Source organism: Phalacrocorax carbo, chromosome Z, assembly GCF_963921805.1.
Source record: "Phalacrocorax carbo chromosome Z, bPhaCar2.1, whole genome shotgun sequence".
Classification (NCBI taxonomy): domain Eukaryota; kingdom Metazoa; phylum Chordata; class Aves; order Suliformes; family Phalacrocoracidae; genus Phalacrocorax; species Phalacrocorax carbo.
The window spans coordinates 16,949,931-16,973,003 of record NC_087548.1 but is presented as its reverse complement, the minus strand read 5'-3'; the positions used below and the strand labels follow the sequence as shown (position 1 = coordinate 16,973,003).

Genomic DNA, 23,073 nt, shown 5'->3' with positions numbered 1-23,073 from the left:
CTGCCTAAGGACAGAAAGATGACCTCTTGAAATCTTCCTCAGCCCTCTCTTCACACCTTTGCTTTCTCTTACTCTATGAGAATCATACAATTAGTGATAAACATCTTGAACAGACACTTTGATTTGTTAAACAGATAATAATGAGAGGGAACAAAGGCAGGTGATTATTTGTCTGAGGCCTGAGTCTGTAAAAAAATGAAATGCAAAAGGCTTTACTTGCCTAAAATACTAGAATATCTTTCAGGAATTATCTCTTCTTGGGTAATCCCTCAATCTCTTGTAATTGTGAGATGAGTCATATGTCTGGGTATACCCTACATTTATGAGCAGCTGTCAGATTTTGTATAGCCAAGGATATGATCATTTATTCATGACACAGTTAACCCCCTTTATTGTATTGTCAGGTATCAGAAAAGAGATAATCATCTGGCCAGTTTGTCCTTGTACAAGTTGCTTCATTTCTCTGAGTGTCTTTTCACCCAACTTATCAGCAGGGATATTATGCTTAATGCCTCCAAAATTTGTGTCATCAGCTAAAAGATAGAAATATTGCTTTCACCTCTAAGAAGAAGAAATAAGAGAGTTCTTAGAAGCTGTGTAGCCTTTGGTCTGAGGAAATATTAAAACCCTAGTCACCTTCCTTCTACAGTAGAAAGTTACCCTGTAAACACTGTTGTTTTGTTTCAAAAGGGTAATTTTAAAAGTAAATACCTTCAGATTTACAGCTGAACACAGTGGGTAACAAACTGTGTCTTTAATGAGTTCACTTAATAGGGGCTTCTCTACCATGGAAAAATACCCTGCATGTCTGTGTTGAACTATTAAAACTGTAATTTAAAATCAAATAACTGACTGCTTGCAGGGTTATCTTTGAGCACAATATCAAGGCTTTTCCTGAGCCCACTTGTGTGCATACTGATAAGCATATCTTGCAAACACTTGCAGAATTGTGGCCAATGTAAGGAAACATGATTGTTAGGTGTAGCATAGAGATTGTCAGAGTTTAGAAGGATGTATTTGATAATAAGTACTGGTTAACACAAAAACCGCTGTCAACTCTGCAAGTATTTTCTGGGTCAGTAATTCATTGATACGAACCGTGGTCTGTGGTTTTTACTGATTTTTTTTAAAATTGTGCAGAGATCTCATTTTGCAGGCAAGAGAAATAAGAGACATCCTGTTTTCTCTGACAGTTTTGAAAGTAGAAGGCAACTTAGCTCAGTTTGTAAGGCCGAAAAACAATCAATACCATAGAAATAAAGCCTGTCGTTTTAAGAGTGGGACTTTATGAGTCTGCTATGTTGTAGTGGAGTAATTGTTGAAGACAGTAAATTGGTGCCTTCAAATGTCTCCCCCAGCCACAGCTTTAGTTAGTAACTGAATTGCAGTTAGTATAAATAATAGCTGGTTAGAGACCTATGGAAGGAGGAGTTGGAGCTGTGTCCTGGCCTTCCTCCACAAAGGAAGGCACCTGCAGACAGAGAAAAACATGTACCTTTTGGGAGAATGAGCAAAGACAAGCAACGGGTCTAAGTATCTCCTTCCTCCTGCAGCCTTGAGCACACACCTTCTGCAAAGCCTGAGAGGACAGGCGATTAGCCTAAGGGCTACAGTCACTGTTCTGTTGAAGCCAAAAGGAAATGCTCATGGACATCAAAGAGAGAAGGCTGAGCCCTATAAATAAACAAATAAACAGACATTGTCTTTTTTTTTTTTTTCTTTTTTTTTTTTTTGTGATAGAAGTGTTTACACTTTATATAAATGGGATTACTGGGGGGACGACCATGTAGGTTGAAGGAATTACCAGATAGCCGGGGTCCATACTTCGGAGGAAACCTCCTTAATGGTTTTAGAAATAAACATTTTTTTAAAGTTTTCCTTAAAAATAAATTAAATAATAATTACATAATTTTCAACTGCTATCTGATTACTCCTTTTGAAGAACTTTTCCTAGATGAGCAGACAGGTGGAAGTTTTCTTGGAGTGGGAGAAAGTGAAAGAAGAATCCAGTTCTCTTCTTGGTAGGGCTATACCAAGATCATACAGCTTTTAGTCTGGGGTTTCACTGAGTCCTACAGCACTTACCAGCAGTTCTACTCTCTCCCTGTGTTGCTCTACATAGAACGTGGTCTATTGTTACTCCAGGACAGTTCAACCTTTGTAGTAGCTTAGGTCTGGAGGTCCCACTCCAAACCCCAGAACACTGGCCAATGTAACGGTTGTTTCATACAAAGAAACCTTCTGACTAATTCAATGTGTAATGCCAAGATGCAAGAAACCTACTATTCACAAGTAATGTGCTGCAAGCAGTGCCCTTCAGCGCGCCAGAGAAACTGCTCTGATTGCTATTGTCATCACTTTCAAGGAGGACCCTGCTAATTTGAACACCTCTTTGCAAAGCAGCTACAGCAAGGGGAGGTAGAGAGCTTCAATTTTTTATCCCTTTCATTTCCAAGTCTGTCACCTGTGCTTGAAGAGGGCACCTGGCCCTTTTAACAAGGAAACATTTTAAAATGTGACGTGTTACTATTTAAAGTAAGACCCTGTTAAACACTGCAGCAACTGTTCTGAAAAATGTTACTCTGTTTAGTTCTGAGGTTTGATTAACTTTGCAGGTGAGTGTTTACAAACTTTCATTATATCAAAACCAGAGCAGAAGCAGGCAAAGAATGTTTCCTGACTCATCCTCGTATATAGAATCCTTTGCCCTTCTAAAGTTTCTCCTTTCTCAGTGTCTCAGAGCATTTTATAAACAAGTATTAATATATCTTTAACGCAGCTCCTGTATTAGTTATGTAAGCTCTTTACATTATCCTGTGTAATCACACTACAAGAAGAAATAAATGTTCTTCAGCACTGAGTATATGCATTAAAGATGGAAACTCTCTGCTAAGAAGCTGCTAAGCCATCTAGTTCATTGCCTTGGCCCAAAAGCATCTATTCCTCAAACATAGTATAGTTTCTAGTTGCAACCTAGCCCAATTTTCCACAGCTCTGTGAGTAACACTGCCATTGTATCATCTGTGACACTCTACAAACAAACTCCCAATTTTTTGTTTCACAAATTTCTACTAAAATACTTTGTAGTAGAAGTCATTTCCTGTTCGAGTACAGTTTTTCTTTTGTCAGGAGCTGAACTTCCCAGGCTTTGTCACTGAGGCCTCCTGGAAGAAAATGGTTTTGTGGCCACCTGACTAGGCTATTTCTGCATTATCATATACATCAGAATGACATGGGTAAGTAAATGAAAGAACAAGCAGTGAAAAAAAAAGCTGGTTTAGTACAGAAAAGGGGTGTAGTTTTCTACTTAAGTAATAATTTATTAATTAAAAACATTGAAAACATCAACAGGAGCCTCGAACTGCAGCTATTACTGATGTTTTTCAGCATATGTGTGATAAGGCAGTGGACAGCTCAGCTCTCTTTACATGGTATTTTGCTCAATAACCAAATCCCTGTCACCAACTGCTGATGTGAATACCTGAGCTGTATCACACTGAACAAGCTATTACGTCTTCCTCAATAGAGAAAATCAAATTTGTAGGCAAAATATTTTAAACCAGCTTCTAGGCAGATGTTAAAGTTGAATTCTAAAAAATTAAGGTGCTTGACTTATGTGAGTATTGTGTTATCTGTGGAATCACAGAATCACAGAATCACAGAATCTCAGGTTGGATCTAGTCTAACCTTTCTGGGAAGAGCACAGCCTAAACAAGATGGCCCAGCACCCTGTCCAGATTGCTCTTAAACTTGTCCAATGTGGCCGAGACAACCACTTCCCTGGGGAGATTATTCCAATGGTTGACTGTCCTCACTGTGAAAAATTTCCCTCTGGTGTCCAATTGGAATCTCCCCAAGAGCAACTTGTGTCCATTCCCCATTGTCCTCTCCATGGGACTCCTTGTAAAAAGGGACTCTCCGTCTTCTTTGTAGCTACCCCTTAAGTACTGGTACATGGTGATGAGATCCCCTCTGAGCCTCCTTTTCTCAAGGCTGAACAAACCCAGTTCTCCCAGCCTATCCTCATACGACAGGTTTCCCAGTGCTTTGATCATCTTGGTGGCCCTTCTCTGGACCCCTTCCAGCCTGTCCACATCTCTTTTGTACAGCGGGGACCAGAACTGTACACAGGACTCCAGGTGTGGCCTGACAAGCACTGAATAGAATGGGATGATGACTTCTTTCTCTCTGCTGGCGATGCCCTTTTTGATGCAACCCAGCACCCCGTTGGCCTTCTTGGCCGCAGCAGCACACTGTACGCTCATGTTGAGCTTTCTGTCCACCAGGACCCCCAGGTCCCTCTCAACAGAGCTGCTCTCCAGCCAGGGAGATCCCAGTCTGTGCTGCACTCCTGGATTATGTTTTCTCAGGTGCAAGACCTTACACTTGCCCTTGATGAACTTCATAAGGTTCTTGTTGGCCCACTCCTCCAGTCTGTCCAGACCTCCCTGCAGAGCAGCTCTCCCTTCTGGAGTGCCTACTTCCCCACTCAATTTGGTGTCATCAGCAAACTTCATCAGGCTACACTTGATGCCATTATACAGATCACTTATAAAGATATTGAATGACATTGGGCCCAATATCGATCCCTGGTTTAATGTACACACTAAAGAGTTCAAACTATATAAACCCCAGAAATATTAAAAATAATCAGTCATATAATATGTCTTTATTTAGTTCAATGGGACTTTGACATTATCTAGTGTTATTATTTAATTATCTCGGAAGACAGTGGCAATTTGAAATATATTTAATGAATTAATATTACTGTGCTATGAACAGATTACAAACATGTCCTCTGATACTTCTGCTGTAACACACACAATATTCCCCTCTATTTTCAGATTCTCCCAAGATCTGTGAAAGAGCTGTTTCTACATCAGTTTTCTGATGTAGAAACAGCTCAGGTCAAGGCAATCATTCTGGCTGGGTTGCATACACATTCTGCCTGTCAGCTACAATGTGACAGCACATGTAAAGACTTCAAAGAAAAGCTAATACTAGTTTTACCTTTCTTTCTAAACATCAAGGATGTTAACAAAATGACAAGGCTGCAAAAAGGACTAAAAAATGTTTCTGCTAGAAAAGCATCAGGGCAGGTTTTGTTCTATGAAACCATGATTTTCTGACATCTAAGCCATCGTTTTAAATTCCTTTGGTTCTGGAAACTTCAGTCAAAAGTATACTGGAAGAAATTCTTGGCAATAACTGCTATTAAGAAAACAGCACATGATAATAACAACTAATTCAGTTCTGCTGATTTTACAAATCATGAAGTTAAAGGGAAAATAAAACTGAAAAAGATTTCATTTGAAATATGTATCTCACAAGAACAGAAATAAAATCATTTGGAACTGCAATGATAAGATCTTCCCATTGTAGACATATTAAACATACTTTTTTGTTTCATTTAAGAACATCTTGTGCTAGTAGCAGTTGTTATGTTGAAGATAATAACTTTCCTTTTCCCAGTCCCATAGCGAAAGGCAGAAACATTGTGTTTCCTGATTTCAACCATGGGGGCACAGAGGCTACTCTGCTAAGAGAGATTTTTCCCAAAACCCACCCTAATTCTAAAAACATTTTAATGTCTTATGGTAAATCAGACTGCTTTGATGATTGGCACATTGCTTGTAGACTGATTGCCTTCTACTTGGTTCTCTGACTTGTCACTTCACAGGACTTTTTTTTCTTGTAAGGTAACTAAATAGATGTCTGGCTAGTGAAAAAAATTGACTGTTAGGATAATGCCAGATTATGTTGAAGTTGTCATGCTGAGGGTTATATCTTGCACCCTGCTTGCTGCTATTTAATCCATGGATCACTGTTTGCTTCAAAAACTTTGGATCCTCTTTGTTTAACAACTTGCCTAATAACAAGGTGCTTGTTCAAGATTTTAGTAAACAAGCACGAGTATTAATACCAAAATTAACAACAAACATGATGTAAGGAAGTAAATGTTTTAATGAGGTTTCACATAAGAACATTAAAAACAAGAGCAAGAAAAATGTCCAGCATCTGTCCCCTCTTCTTAGTTTACCTTGTTCTCCTTTCCTTTCTTTTTTACATTCTGCAGACATCTGCAACGTCAAATTAATCTGGCTTCCAAGTTCCTTTTTTTCCCCCCTGCATTTTAAGCAGTCAGTTTATATCATATATTAAAATGCATAATGTGGGAATCTTTACTTCATGTGCTAACTGAAGAACTTGAAATTAGATCTCATAAGTAAACCTTCATAATTTTGGGGGAGCAAGGGTAAACAAAATATAAACCTGCTAATTCCTAAAACAACAAAAGGTTTCTACCATGGCCTGGATCAACAATGTTTAATTTAAAATTTTCTAGTATGTATTTTCTTTTCTGATGTTAATAAGTACGACTTAATAAGTACTTAATAAGTACTTAATAAGTACGACCAGGTATGCATAACTTTATTGCTTTTTTACAAATCCTCTAATGGAAAGCAAAATCACCTCACCTAAGCTCTAAATCTTGTTGTGAGATGCCAAGGTGTGATATGCTGTGCTGAGCTCCTATGACATCTGCTGAGCAGGCAGTCCTTGTCCAGAACAGTTTATGGTCTATGTATACCAAGAGGTTCACGGTCAGGTAAGAAGTGGTATTGGAGTAAGGGGATTGCAAGAACACACCTAGATTTTGTGATCATCTAGACAAAATTGTCTGGTCAAAAAAGGCGGGAAGCTACTGCAATGCCCACATTTCTCTTCAAGGCTGTTTTCAGAGTGGCTCCTACTTACTGGTGACTCTGGCTGTTTCTGGTAGACTTTCTTTCAGGGAATGTCAGGCTGAACATGTATTTGGTCTTTGTACCCATTGAATAAGAGTGACTGGATCTCCTGGACATTTATGGACTCAGGAAAACCGTACAGCACTCAGGAATGTTCCCCAGCATTACAGATTATCTCAAAGTAAACACAATTTTCAACCACAAATTATCAGCTAATTTAAGCTATCTCCTTATTTGCATGCTTGTATCAGAAGGCAAGTTTTAGATTTTTGTCTTAGAATAACCTCTGACTCCTTTTTCTTAACACTCTTTGTTTCACCTCTTCTCCTTTAGCTCCCAGACTATGTGGCACAATGTTTACACCTCACCCAGTCACCTAAATAATTTATGCTCTTTTGAACTCACTTGCCTTACATTTCCTCATCTATTTCACAGGGTTATATTTGTGAACAGGAATCTTGCCACCACCAATCAGACCATTTATTTGTGCCACCTGGGATCAATTTAGTGTATTATTCTGAAATGGCCAAAGTCCATTACTACTAGCAAAATATCATATGAAAGACTTATTCTGGAAGGACTGTAATCAAATACATTTTCTGACAAGCAAATACTATATTAAGATGACTCCATGGAGATATTTAATCTCTTTATTAAATAGTTCTTCGACAGTGATATAATTTGAAATAAATGATGGGTTATTTTTCATTGCCCAGTCTAACAGGAACATTTGTCAAAAGCTTTGCACAGCCTGGGACAATGGACGAGAATTTAATGTCTGTATCTTCAAGTAGATATAAATGCTTTCAGAATAAAGCATTGTGACCCTGATGATATATTTTTTTTTCACACCACCAATACACATTTCTGTAAGTCATGCCTTACAATGCCAAATTCTTAAGGGATTTCCCTTTTGCCCCAAGGAGAAGCCACTCCCTGGCACTATGAGGGGCTTTACACAAAGCTTGGAAAGAATGTCAAAATGTTCATCATGATGGCTGTTGTGGGGGTCAGGGAGCTTCTTGAGATCTGTTCAGATTGATTACATTCTGCCCAGGGTCTGCACAGAGGAAAGGCACTATGTCTCTGCAGGGCTTTGGCACCTCACTCCTGCCTGGGTATCCCTCAGTCCTTCACCTTTTCCTGGAAATGGATGCCTTCCTTAATTGCTACACAGAAACCACTCTCTTCATTGAATTCAGATGTGACAAGAAAGGTGGTGATTAGGATAGTCAGTTTAATGAAGCTCTAAGAAAATTTGGTTTAACTTTGTACTTTTAATTAATGTGCCTCTAGCTGTAGCTCCTCCTGCTAAATCTCCTTGCTCAGAGGGTGCACTCCAGCTCCAAGCAATGAGGGCTGAGAGATGGGCTTACTTATCCATCCAGCTGTGAGAGACTGGGACTTAGGCTTCTAATGCTAAGGGACTTAGCTTCTAATGCTTGCCAGGCAAGCATTTTGACTCAGCAGTTATTATACTACATACGGCCAGTCACATTACTACTGCCTCTTGACAAAGGGTGAGTCCAGCCCAGGTCTTTCAAAAGTATTTACAGGAGTAAGAAAAAAATCACAAAAGCTTACCCTCTGGGATGAGCTGTAGACAAAAATCCTAATGGACGTCATAGCCTCTATTATAGCAATGGTTCAGAGAGCATACTCTGAAATGTGGGAGATGCTTTAGATGTATTTCCTGCTATCTCCCTGTAACTGGATGCCTTCACAGCATTGGATTTCTTACATTACTTCGTTAGGCTGTCCCATCATATTTAGGCACTCTTTATAGAGCCAAATCTCCCAGATGTTGAGTTTTATATTCTCTGTTTGGAGTCCAGGTTTGTAAAATATGTGCACTGCAGCACCCACAATTGTATGAGGACATGCTGTCACGACGCTTTGCCATGGGGTCTTAAAGTCTGAACCAGCTCTGGCTAGACATAACAACAAGTTATGTCACCATGGCATCATGTCCAGGAAATCTAGCTTTCTTTAGAAATGCATATATTCACCTGGGAACAGCAGTGCTGCAGCTTTTGGCACCAGCAAATATCTTTGCTGATTTAGTTGTATGCTGTATATATTGGCCTTGAACCTTAATCAAAGTTGTGCAAGGGGTAAAGGCACAAAGAACATTCAAAGGACAGTCTAGGGTTGCTCCACAGGCCCTCTATGTAGGAGCTTTTATCTACCATAGGTAAGACCCCTTACCATGGTTTTAGTGTAGGTGACAGTGTTTGCTTCTTCCTACTACAATTCCTTCCCAGACAACACTGAAAGACACAGTGTGCCAGCTGCATTCAACAAAAGCGTCTGCCTTCTAAGCAGTCTTACTGGTATTTAGAAGCAAAGTAGCTTCTACTTGTTTGGAAATGCCTATAGCCTCTTAGGGAAGACAGGTGAGAAAAAAAACCCATCTGGATATTACGTTGTGCTGATCGTATACAGAGGGAGTGATCTGGGGACCCAGTGTTGTGCTTCTCACAGGATGTGTTTCTGCTGATGTTGAGCAAAGCTCTCCCTGCATTGAGACTGCAAGGCAAGTGGAGGCAGCGGGGTTGGCTTTCCAGACCCTTAGGGAAGGGTGACATGTGCTCCTGGTGAATTGGCACAGTCATATTGCAGGAGGTAATGGCCAGTTTGCAAATATTGCCACTCTTCCTTGCCTTGGAGACAAATTAAGGCTGGGTCATGGGACAGCAGTGGAGCAGAAAGCCTGGAAGCCTTGGCTGTTCAGTGCTCTAGTTCCCTCTTTTGGGAGGTGAAACCAAATATATGCATAGGAACATTTGTGTTCAATGGCAACTGTAGTTTAGGTCATACATAGTAGACAGCATCTTCGAAGGAATAGAGCCTACATGTATCAGCAAGATTTCTGTGAATCACTCATCCAGTATACTCAACTCCAAGTATTGAGAAAAACGTTTGATTTAAAAAACAACAGTGTATTTAAGGACTGTCATTTTGTGAACTTTTATTTTGAACATTTGGAGTGCAGACAGTTTGAGGTCTCAGAGAAAGAGATGGAAACACTTCAGCAAACAAGCAATTCTCTCATGACCACCTGACTACAGATGTGTATTAAGAAAAATCCCCACTAAACTATGTCTTAAGCTGAGCCCCCTCCATTAATCAGAGCTGACTACCCTGTCACAGTGTCTATAAATAGCAGATCTTTCTGCCAAACTTGCACTCTAAACACTTCTTGCAAAATGCAGTGTACTATAAGCACTGCCCTAGCAGTGCTGTTTCTTCTCTCCAGTTGTTATTAGAGAACATTTTTGTTTAAGTTTGAAAATAAATTAGCTGATTCTGCTGTTCCCTATTGACTCCCTTGTATGCTAGGACTCGCTGGAGGGCAAGAGAGAGAAGTTTTACAACAGCTAAAATATTTAGACAACAACAACAACAACAACAACAACAAAGAGCAAAGAAATCTGCATATGAAGAGCTAAGTATAACCTTCTATTTGTCTTCTCTGTCTTCAGAATATATCAACTCCTTTTAATTTCTAAATGTTAGGGAACAGGAAAGTTTCAAGCTTAATTTTCCACAGTTTGATATGTACAATTCATCACAATAAGAGCTCCCAAGAAGTCACTTATCACCTCTGACACCTACTGCTTTTCTCAGATTCGTTGTAGTGTTAACAGTGAGAAGAGATTGTACTCTCTTTAAAAGCTCAAAAAGAAAGGCATGTAGCATAACAAATATGATACAAGATATTATTTTACTCACTAATGAAACATGAATGAAAAAAACAAGCATTAACATGTATTGAACTGTTTGCCAAGTTATCAACCCAATTGGACAAATACACGCAGACTTGGATATTAACAGAATATTCCTGTGAAGTTTTATACCCAAAATCTTTGGATAAAGTATTGGCAGAATGTCTTTCAGAAACACCACAGACTGCACAGCAAAATCAAGTAGCTAGTTTTGAACTCATTTCCTGCTTCCAGCCAGGAGGGAACCCAGAAGTGAATTGCTGTGTATAGGACAAAACCAGTGAGAAGGCATTCTGGGATGCAACCTGGCTCTGAGCCTGACATGATCTTGACCCACCAAAGGCAATTAAGACCAGGGAATTGTCTGTGTGACCGCTTTTCATGATTGCTTCCTGAAATAATTATACAGAAATAGAATTCAGACATAGACTTCCCAACTTAACATTTTTAGAGCTGAACATAAAAGGCCTCACCCTATATGAATTTGCTTTCCCTCCTACTGAAATAGTCTCACTGCCCACAGAGCAAGTTCATGAGAGTGCAAGCATGCCAGGCAGCACACTAATCCAAAGGCTATGCACAAGTAAGTAACAGGCAGTATGGTTTGCAACCAACTCCAATCACTTCTGCAAACATGTCTCAATATATCCATCTGTCTAAGGCTGTAGGAGCAATACTACAGAAGGCAGCACTAACCCTCTAGGGATCATCTTAAATCTTAAATGAAGTGACTACAGGCCAGAATCCACCCACTTCATACTTCCAGAGCAACATAAGCCCTCAAATCTCTCTCTTATGATTTTAGAGGATAGCAGCTTTATCTAGAAACACAAGCCCACCACTTTTTGACACTCCAAAACTTTCTACAGTTGTCTTCGGGATTATTCACCATAAGCTCATGTAAACCCAACATGACTAAAGAAAATAGTCTCTATCGCTCACTGCAGACTACCAAGAAACTTGAGAGCTGTCCATTTCTACATCTTAACTGTCCAGCCAAGAGCACACTTCTACTATCAGTAACTTCACAAAGTCTCAGGAGTTCTTCAGTAATGACTCAGACATGGGGCTTGTATTGCTCCCACATCCCAGCCCCCATCTGAATCAGCATCAGCTTCTCTAAACCAGCCTGGCTCAGTACCAATTTCTAAGTGTCCTGATTGCTGGGAGATTTCTGCATTTCCTCACAGGTCTGCTTTTCCTTCCACAAGGAGCTGAGAGATTCAAATGCTGGTGTTTAAGTAGGGATATAAACCCAAGAACTTTCCAGCATCAGTGTAATTGCCAGCACAAACATGTTATTGTATCTAAGTGGAAAAGTTAGAGATATCTGGTATTAATATATAAAACAATCACATTTGGTGGCAATTGAGTTGTTGACCTTGATCTGTAGCTCTTCAGGTTCTTTGTAGCTTAGCTATTTGAGAAATGACTTTGCCTTTTTTAGGTACCACAGCAACTATGGTTAGTCAGATGTTCTCGGGGTAGAGCCTGTGCAGTGAGCTATGTGCAGCTGGGAAGCAAAGGACTGACAGCAGCTTTCCCTTAACCTGGTATCACTGGAGCCAAAATCGGAAAAAGCCAAAATTTACAAATTATCTGGTTATGGTGCAACACTTGACTATTGGCTCAGGTTTCTGTCTAGGGCTGAGTAGGACTTAGTTGTCTCGACAGTTGTTTTTAATCTCTCTGCATATTTTTAGAGTGGGTACTGAGGGTCCAAAGCAAAAAAGCTCAATGCGTTGCCTTCCCAGAGTCTTTTCCTTTTCTTTACTCTCTCCTTAATTGATTGTAGGCTTGCCACATCTGAGACTATCCTTATCTCACAACGGAAAAGAAAAGGCTCTTTGTTAATGTATTACAGGAAAGAACACTGAAAATAAATCAGTAAATCAATAAGGCTAAAATGTCTCAGTATCTTTCAGACCACAGCAAAATAAAAGGCCTGGGATGCTCAACAAAAATCTGCTTCTGAAATAGGACGTGGAAGATGTATCCTAGGTCTCAGTGTGGATTACCTCAATACTTTATGAGATTTTATGAGTTAAAAGGAATAATTCCTTTCTGTAGTCTCTAAAATTCACAAACTCAGAGACTGGCGCCTGTGAAAATCCCTTTGGGATTTAAAAAAGTTTGGAGGTTGTCCTTTTTTATTACTATTATTTTTGTATTTTGTCCAGAGTGTTTTGAAAGTTTTAGTTTTATGTTTTTTGGGGTTGGGGTGGGTGTAGAGATAAAGTAAGTTTGGCATGTGGAGGACATCAGCATGCCAAAAAATTTCTCCAGAGGCATTTTCCCTAAAGAGAGCCCTGACAGTCACAGAAGACAAAAAAATCTTTACCCAGCAGCTTGTTGTTATATCTCTCCTCCTCACCTCTGCTTGGTGTTAGCATAGCTCAGCAGAGATTTAATCTAGATTAGCAGCAAGGTGTTGACAAAAATCTAATCACAGTCTCTAGGAGTTCTGGTCTTGATTCTTGGATCTGCCATGGCCATACATAGTCAGGAAAGTAATTTAGGGAGAGGTTTTCTGAAGCAGGTACAGAAAATGAATATTCAGGTTTCATTGGCTTTCATTGACATTTGGAGAAATAGCTATTCTTTGCACCTCTGAAAAACTGATTATACCTCCGTCTACTTCTCTGTTTCAAAGATAAATATGATAATTATTCTAATATCCACGTCTTTTAACTTCACTTTTAAGATCTCTTCATTTTCAACACTGAAAAGCATAGTGCCTCCTCTTGCGCTCCACAGTTTTCCCTTGTATCACCGAGACGATCTCAATGCTACTGCAAAAAAGTTTAAAATAACTATTGGTGTCTTAGATTTAGTGCTTTCTCTGTAGAGATTATACATGGCATCAAGCTTGAAGGTAATGCAGAATTAAAGAATGGTAGGGATTGGAAGGGAACTCTGGAGATCATCTTGTCCAACCCCCCTGCTTGAGCAGGCACACCCAGAGCAGGGGGCACAGGAACACATCCAGGTGGGTTTTGAATGTCTCCAGGGAAGGGACTCCACAGCCTCCCTGGGCAGCCTGTGCCACTGCTCTGGCACCCGCACAGGAAGGAGTTTTTTCTCGTGTTTAGCTGGAACTTCCTGTGTTCCAACTTGTGCCCATTGCCCCTGGTCCTGTCGTTGGGCACCACTGAAAAGAGCCTGGCCCCATCATCCTGACGCCCACCCTTCAGCTATTTATAGGTATTGATGAAATCCCCCCTCAGCCTTCTCTCCCCTAGGCTGAACAAAGCCAAGTCTCTCAGCCTTTCCTCATAAGGGAGATGCTCCAGTCCCTTGATTATCTTGGTAGCTCTCCGCTGGACTTGCTCAAGCAGTTCCACATCCTTCTTAGACTGGGCGGCCCAAAACTGGACACAGTACTCCCAGTGTGGCCTCACTAGGGCAGAGCAGAGAGGAAGGATAACCTCCCTCAACCTGCTGGCCACCCTCCTTTTAATGCACCCCAGGACACCATTGGCCTTCTTGCCCACAAGGGCACACTGATGGCTCATTGTCAACTTGCTGGCCACCAGCACTCCTAAGTCCTTCTCAGCGGAACCACTTTCCAGTAGTTCAGTCCCCAACCTGTACTGGTGCCCGGGGTTGTTCCTCCCCAGGTGCAGGACCTGGCACTTGCTCTTGTTGAACTTTGTGAATTTCCCCTCGGCCCAGTCCCCAGCCTGTCCAGGTCTCACTGGATGGCCGCACAGCCTTCTGGTGTATCAGCCACTGCTCCCAATCTGGTCATTAGCAAACTTGCTGAGGTTACACTCGGTCCATTTGTCCAGGTCACTGATGAATATGTTGAACAGGACTGGACCTAGCACAGACCCCTGGGGAGCACCACTGGTGACAGGCCTCCATCCAGACTCTGGTCCATTGATCACAACCCCCTGAGCTCTGTTGTTCAGACAGTTGTCTGTCCACCTCACTGTCCACTCATCTAACCAACACTTCCTAGCCTTACTTATGAGGATGTTATGGGAGACAGTGTCAAATGCCTTACTGAAGTCAAGGTAAAGAACATCCCCTGCCCTCCCTTCCTCTAGCCAGCCAGTCACACCATCATAGAAGGCTATCAGGTTGGTCAAGCATGACCTCACCTTGGTGAGTCCGTGTTGACTACTTCTAATAACCTTCTTGTCCTCTACATGCCTGGAGATGACGTCCAGAATGAACTGTTCCATCACCTTTCTGGGGATGGAGTTGAGCCTGAATGGCCTATAGTTTCCCAGGTCCTCCTCCTTGCCCGTTTTGAAGACTGGAGTGACATTTGATTTCCCCCAGTCCTCGGGCACCTCTCCTGCCCTCCACGACCTTTCAAAGATGATGGAGAGTGGCTTAGCAACAGCACCTGCCAGCTCCCTCAGCTCTTGTGGGTGCATCTCATCGGGGCCCATGGATTTGTGAGGATCCAGTTTGCCTAGGTGATTTCTGACCCAGTCCTCCCCAACCAAGCGGAAGTCCTCCTTTCTCCAGATTTTTCTTCTCTTCTTTGGGGGCTGGGATGCCTGAGGCCATCCTCAGCAGTGAAGACTGAAGCAAAGAAGGCATTCAGTAACTCTGCCTTCTCTGCATCCTGTGTCAGCAGGGCTCCCACCTCATTCAGCAGCGGGCCCACAGTTTCTCCAGTCTTTCTTTTACTGCTGCTAACATTTAAGAATAGCTCAGATCACAACAAAAAATGAGCGTCTCACCAGATAAGTACTACAAAATTTTCACTTGCAATTCAAACTGCTTAGGAGACAAAATCTATGGTGACATCACTAGTAGAAAACTGTTAATGGAATTTTTAAGCCAATGCACTAATCTTTTTGCTGCAATGATTTGCTGCATCTTTTTGCTGCAAATGTCATTCTTGATTTGAGGAGGCTGAACAAGAAGGATAGGCTTATAAACACAACTTTTATAGGCAGCAGGGTAAAACAAATGCATGCCCTGTGAAACTGTTTATTTAAAGGGATCGTTGAGCACATGACAGGGAACACCATGCTGCTCAATGGTTCTGTTCATTGCCTGAAGCTTTATTCCTATGCAGCCCCACTGACGTCTGCTTCTGGAGTAAGATGTTGATTGGTGTGAATAAAGTACAGGATCTGATCCTTCTTGATTAAGATACATAAGGAGGAGACAGAGAATCTTCCCCTCATGCCACACCCATTTTCAATGTCTCAGTTTCTGTGTCATTGGGCACAAATCTGTTAGCAACTCAGCAATGGTGTGTCTGGCCAGCCGTGAGGACTGGTACTCATCGGATGGTTCTTTTCTCCCCCGCATATCCTCATTCTGGGAATTCAGTTAGTCAGTCAGAGGTTATAGAGAAAACAACCTAAGCCCTTATGATCTGTCAGGTATACAATTTAATTCTCTGTTAATACATCTCTGTACATTTCTAACTTTCCCTGCTGCCTTTCTCCCTTTGTATTATTTCGTGTGTGAGTTTTATAAAATCCACCATAGGAGCTTTGAACCTTCTCTACCAATTAGAAATTCTGCCTTTCACTTGAGTTAAGCACTTTCTAGCAGAGATTTCCTTATTATTTCATTTATTTCCTCATTCATTCATTTATGCCTTATGTTGGCAACTTTTGCGACTTAAGAGACCATAAAAATTCTACAACCATTTAAGCATGATTCCCTGCTTATCTCACATATAAACATCATGTTTCATTGCTTTTTAGATAAACACTGCTAATTCAAACAAAGTCTTTATTGGATCCATGCATCAAAGCATCATTTACAACAATAAACAACTACAGCATTATTTTTGTTCATGGACACTACCAGCACAATCTGGCCTTATCATAATTACCTAGGCTTTTTGTGGTTTTCCTTCACTCCTCCAAAATGCAGGTAAGGGGGTTCAAAGACTGCCAATCCACTGCAGTCTTCCTCCATGGGAAGGAAAAGACATTTCTATGCCTTCAACTATACCTCCCCATTCTCATTCCTATCTTGGCTTGTTTCCCAGCCCTGCGGTTGAAAGAATTGCTAATTGACAGTTTTATTGTCATAAAGACAGGCGACTTTCAGTGGTGTGGGTAACAGGGAAATTTTTCACTTTGCTGCTTAACAGTATGCTACAGCAAATACGTCAAGGGAAGTGCCCAAGTATTTAGAAGTTTACTTTGACTCATCTCTTAGCTAGTCAGCTAAAAGCTAACACTAAACAAGATAGTCTTCTGTTCCACTCCCCATCTGCAATCTTGATAACCTCAAGGATTGGTTCTTATCTGTTTTCCATACAGAAACAACTTCAGGGATTTCAAAGGGATCAGGTCTGGTTTGTTTCCGTGGAAAGATCCGATCAACACATACATAAAGTAACACTGGACACTACCTTGATCCTTTAAAATCTAAAAGTGATTCAGAAAGCTACAAACCCAAATACTATATTGCTTACTGTGAAAGAGAAAATTAAGTTAATGTTGCCTACACTAGAACAATCCCAAGGACAGTGTGTAGTGTAAGGTTTACTCTAAAAATGCTGCATTGGTGTTTCTTAAGGCAATTTTCCACTGGTTTGTCATAACAGTGTCTTTAACAGGGACAAAGCAGGAAGTATCTATCTAATTTTTCAGGCAAGAGTTAAATTAAGTGGTTTCAAGGTATCAAAATATATAATCTAAAATTATTGTCAAATTTAATGCTACATTAGTTTAATTACAATCAACAGCACACTGAAATAGGTTAAACGGTTAAAAAAGATGCTTTACTGTGGTTTTTTACACCCACTTTTCAAACCACAGTTGTCGTATTACCATCAGAGTTCCCTAAAATGAGATAAAGCAAATTAATCATCTACTATCAATAAAAAGCTAAGGCCCTGTTCTTGCCTTTTATACTTGATTTCTGGCCAGAAAAACCACCAGACCAAGTAAAACTCTGGCTTTGGGGTACATTGTACTATAGTCACTATAATATGACAGAAAGTTTGAAGCTGATTTCCCAAAGTATGCTTGCAAATTGCAGCTGTGCGTAGAGTTCACTGCTCCCTTTGGTTGCAGGAGGAGAGGATATGGTCTCAAGAAGGCAGTTTTTCTTCCCCAACCAGAAAAATGTTTGTTGGTCAATTCTGCAGGTAGGGTACCTGCCTGCAGTTTTAATCTGTTAGGCATACAGGCTGATGTGCCAATATTGCACATGTACAGCCCAGCATGGCTCCTCAGCTCCTCCTTTTTTGCATTTTTGCCATTAAAAGGAGAAAAAAGCACACAGAAAGTGGTTAGAAGGTGTTAGAGGGAAGATAATGCTCTTAAAATGTCAATAGAAAGAAAAGAAAATGTTTCTGTGTAAAATGCTTGATGAGTTCAGAGCCTGGGGTGTTTGGCGCCAAGCTTGAAAAACAGAAGTGGACACTGGTGAGGATCTATAACATTCTTGTCTTGCACTCCTGGCTGTTCAGCACAAATTACATTGTGTTGACTAGTGTCTGAATACTTCAGAAATTAAAAATAATTTCTAATATATCTTCAAACCAGAGAAATGCTAGTCTTGGATAATTTTACAGATGCTATAGTCTCAGGAAGAACTCTGAATGCTCTGGTTTGCATTGTTCACAGTTTTGTTTGCACTCAGGAATATAAAGCATTAACCACAAAGTCCAAATACGAAATGTATGCTCAGAGGGTAAAAATCAAGTCTGGCTATTAGCTGTAATTTTGGGGGAAAGGCTAAGGAAGGAGAAGGCAGTTTGCATACTTGCTTGTAAATAAATTATGTTTATTATACTCTTAGATCCATGAATTATCAGTAAGTCTATGCCTTCATCCAGGAGGGCTGATCAGTTCACTGTGAGAAAAATCAGCTAAATATTCATAACATTGGTTATGAAATTCTTACAGAAGTAAATTTAGCAAATTAGCAATTGATTTGCTCTTCTCAGTAATCTACTCACTCTGGGGAACTGCTGGGCTCATCCAATACTCAACTGATTAATGTATTAGTAGCTGCCAAATATCTTTTCTCAAAGCACTGGGGCTTTCTGTATATGTACCCAGTCTGGAACGGACATGTACAGGAGCTTAGCCTCTCAGCTTCAGTAACGAGAAGAAAATTCTGGGAAAGAAACCAGCTTTGTTCTTATCTGTTCTGAAGATTTAATATACCCCTCCATGATTTTGAGAATTTACTCATAGGAATTTACCAACTGCAGTAAATACATGGCTAGGTATACACATCTGGAAATGCATCAGACCATGATTAGAAAATAAAGCTATTGATTTATTGACATGTTGTCTGTAGTAGTCATCAAATGGACACACATTTGATATGAAAATGCTGTCCTTTCAGGATAAATCTTAGCAATATTAGACCGTATCTGTGAAGATAATAAATCCAATCATGCTTTCATGTTTTCATCACAAAAAGGGGCTGTTATGTGATGATGACAGACTTGGGAAGTAATAAAGAAATTAAGAAAGGAAACATTTTTCTAAGACCATCTAGCTGGGTCAATGTTCTATTCCATTTACACAGCTGAAAAATCTTAAAACCAATGTTAGGTACCATGAAAATAACAGATTTCATTACTGTTTCCCCTCCTCATTCCTCCTTTTAAGGATGTTAAAGAATAAGGATATAGGATTTACTTTCCAAATTTAATTTTAGTTTAAACAAAACAAAAGTGTAGATGAAAACCTTTCCTTTTACCTGGTTATAGTCCTTCGTAAACTTCCTCAAACTTTTTACAAAGTTACATTTTTAAAAAAATTCCCACCCTGGCAGATTTTTCCAGGCTATGGTCTTTGTTAAAAAGACATCCTGCAGTAGAAGGAAAATGGATAAACCTGCATTCCTACACCATTACCACCTTTCCTCTGATACCAACTTAAAAATCCCTTTGTATATTTTTAACTTATGTTTTCATCTCTTTTGGGATTTTGTTCCACCCACTGCACTGGTTAGTTTATATGTCAGAGTTTCTGTGTTATCTAAAAGATCTAAACATCTGTGCTTTTTTTTTTTTCTTCAACTCTATACTGGAAAGAAGTTCTTAACTGAACTAAATGTTATCTTGCCAAATGCTTATATGAGACCTGAATGGTCTGTCTTCACTCTTCCCCTGAACAAAATGTTTGTAATTATTCCAAAATAACTGTCATTAGACATTTGGAAAGAGCAGAGTAAATGTATACACTTCTCCTTTCCCACTCGGCACTCTGATTGCATCTGTCTGAGGAGCTCTGCAGTTTGCAGTCCTTAAATACAAAAGCAGCACCAGAAAACACAATACACTGTGGTGAGACCAAGAGAAACTGTATGCCATACGTCAGCCAGGACTGAACAGCTGAATTATTAATACTTTGAGAAGTATTCACACAAGTTCAACTCTGGTGGCAGAAAAACAAAAGAAAGAGAGAAACATTAAAAATAGTGTTTCTTTTACATAACTTTCATTGTTAATATTTTATGTTACCTTCCATCTACAAAGCAACTTTCATTCATATTTCCTTTTCCTTATCTTGAATTATGAACTCCTTAATGCATTTGAAAATTAAAAAGTCATCTCTCAACAGGGAGAGACAGCATGCACTAAGTCACCAGCTGGAAGAAACATCTGGCTTAGGTCTATATAAGAAAAGGCCTTGTGTCAGCTACTCAAACCCTGAGTATACAAGTCCATTCACAGCTTTACAATCCTCACCTGCCCTCTGTAGTTTGTAATGAAGTTTCACACTGCAGTAGGCTGAGTTGCATGAGATGTAAATTTGCAAGCAGGTTTGAATGACTGTGGAGAGGCTGTTCTGCAATTTGGAGCAGAAATATATCACCTGCTAGTCCTCAGTTTATAAACAAATGCCTGTCATTATATGAAAATACAAATACATTTTCAGGCAAGAAAAACTGATGATAAAATTTGGCATATTTATCTTTGATGTGTATGGGCCACTGGAATGTATATTATTTCTTATGGATAATGAATAGGGAAAGTTTTAGGCAACTGACAGATAAAAGAATATAATCAATTCTAAGTCTGAGACAGGCTCACAGGAGCTCTGCTGCAAACTCTTATGAACATCATCTGCCTCACTACAAACTCCTTCCTAGAATAATTTGCAAGCAGAAGGATCTATATGTGTCAGGTCATTTATTCTTAATAAATAGTAATAGTTCAGCTTGCTCCCATTCATTTCCACTGCTAGTGAGATCTTTTGGCTTTCCATGCTCTTTTGGTCTATGTTAAGTATTATTTACCACTCACATATCTGAATGTATCTCTGTGCTTTCTCTAGGTCACTTATGAGTTTTCATGTGGTTATGACATTTTTCAGCATATGAGTCACTGCAAGAAGTACAGTGTGTGCACTGGAGTCAAATCAGGAATGGACAGCTGTGACATACAAGAGGAAGATACCAATTCTCATGACACTAAATGAACTAATATGGGGACTGTTTGGTTAATTACATCAAGATAAACAAAAAACAGCCATCATATGCAAAGATTAAGGCATCAGGCATCCTCATCTGTCACTGCTCCATCTCACTGAAAACAGGGTTACCATGGCTCTGTCCGGGATTTCCAACACTTGTTGGGAGTTGAGGCCTGTCAGGAGGACTCTGTGTACTGACAGAAAACACGTTCAGTGCTTGAGCTGCAGAGCCAGTGTTTTCTGGAAGCATCCAACTCACTCCAATTTTATTTAAGCTGAATTGCCAAACTAATGTGGATATATATGAAAATTGCAGCCATTTTTCAAGTAGGGAAAAGTTACTGCTCTGTCACAACCACTGTGAACTTCAGTATCTAAGTGAAAATTTCAAAGTCTTTCAGAGAAAAAGGTCTTGGGAAACTCATGTGACATGTGACAACACTACTTGGGAAAAGAGTAATCCTGTGTGAAGGAAGCAGTGTTACAGGAAAGAGTGTACAGAGCGCTTTCCCCTTTTTCAATACCTATGATTTGTCTGCTGCAACGCAAGTCACTTTGGATATATCTATGCTGGTCAACCAGAGGTGATATCAAACACTGAGCCTTGCTTGTCCATGCTGATTAGCTAGTAGTGTTTTTTGTTCTCTCCCTTGTAAAGCCTGGAAAGGTTTCTGATAACAGCTCACCCAAAGGACCGTTTTTCAAGGCTACATGGAGACTGTGAGATTGGCTCCCTCTAGCACACTATCCACACTCCTTCAACTCTATCTGTGCAGACTTTGAGCCCTCAAAGCTCCCATGTTCCCTTATGCCACAGACCAGAGGTATGCAATACGTGTCGTCATTTTTTGTGCAGTAACACCACTCTCTGGAGCTGCAACAGAAGGTGTTATCCCTAAACTGCATGGATACGTCAGCTGCACCACTCGGCCTCAGGGTCAGGAACTGCTTCCTGGCACCCTTTATTTAGCAGGATCCTTTGGTCAGGGATATACACCTTTATATTCTTAGAGTTCATCTACACTAGCAAACTATTTCTGAATAAACCACCATTCCAGACAGCACGTGAGAGTTGGTGAGTTGGTGAGAATAACATCATTGCGTTGCTTGTGCTCTGATGCTGTGGAGATTGCCATGTAGCCTGTGAGGGTATTTAGCAAGCCAGTGCAGGTGTTCTGCTAGGTAGAAGCCAGCAAATCCTGTGTGCCCGGTCTTTTTCAAAGCCAGCTAGTAGTTTCTATTCTATCCGCAGGCAGATGTGGGTGTGCAAATTGATTAAGCTAAAAAATTTCATTGAGCCTTTATCTCTGCCAGCGATGGGATATGTGCAAAACACTTGCCAGAGCAAATTAGAGCTCTAATTCAGTCAGTCATTGTCTACTAATAAAAAATTTGGAGAATTTACAATTGGAAAATCATCTGGAATGTGTTGGTTTGTACTTGCTTGTTTTTAAATTTTACTTTGAATGGCTAATGACTAATGTAATCTGTGCAGTGGAGTGCCACACAGATTTCACTATGTGACCGCACGAAGCTATCTCTGAGCCGGGGATATGCTCTCGAAACATGATAGAAAATAAATATAACCTCCCAACTTAAAATTTAAAATACAGTGTGCAGATTCTGAACACTGAAAAATGAACTTCAGTCACATTAACCAAATAAAATAGAGAAAATGCAAGAACATAGCAAAGTAAGGTGAGATCCTGTTTTACTTTCTGCAACTATCTCAGCATATGTTCAGGGCATTTGAACAGTCCTACTAACAATCAATGAAGCAGTTTTAAAATTTGAGACAGAAAAATACAAAGACATAGAGCAGGAAAGGGGCCATAGGAAAACATACAGGATGTATTTTGTGGTATTTTGCAAGAAAATAATAATCATTTACTAAACTAGCTACCCTGCCTACATAACATTGATAAAAAAACTTCACCTGAGTTATCTTTGTATTAGATAGATAAATACAAAATCCCTCTTCATCAATGTACCATATATCACTAGTAATCATAACAACCGTGTAAACTCTAGGAGTTATAAATATTGCTATTATAATGATTTACTTGGTTCATTTGGCTTTGGGCCATTCAGGTGACAGCCATTTCTATATGATCCATAACCTAACAATTTTCAGTATTTCTTATGGAATTGTTGTTTTTATATATTCTTCCCAATATTTTTCACAGAAAAACTGCTACATGTTTATGCCATTGTATCTCA

The 23,073-nt window shown here is 40.0% G+C and overlaps 1 long non-coding RNA gene across 1 annotated transcript in view; it reads right to left on the bottom strand.

Moving 5' to 3' along the window:
- Positions 1-1,424: 1,424 nt before the first annotated feature.
- Positions 1,425-23,073, bottom strand: part of LOC135310595 (uncharacterized) — a 49,757-nt gene continuing 28,108 nt past the window's right edge. The window contains exon 3 of the long non-coding RNA XR_010370672.1: positions 1,425-1,674. This is a non-coding gene — a long non-coding RNA (uncharacterized LOC135310595). The remainder of the gene's footprint in view (positions 1,675-23,073) is intronic.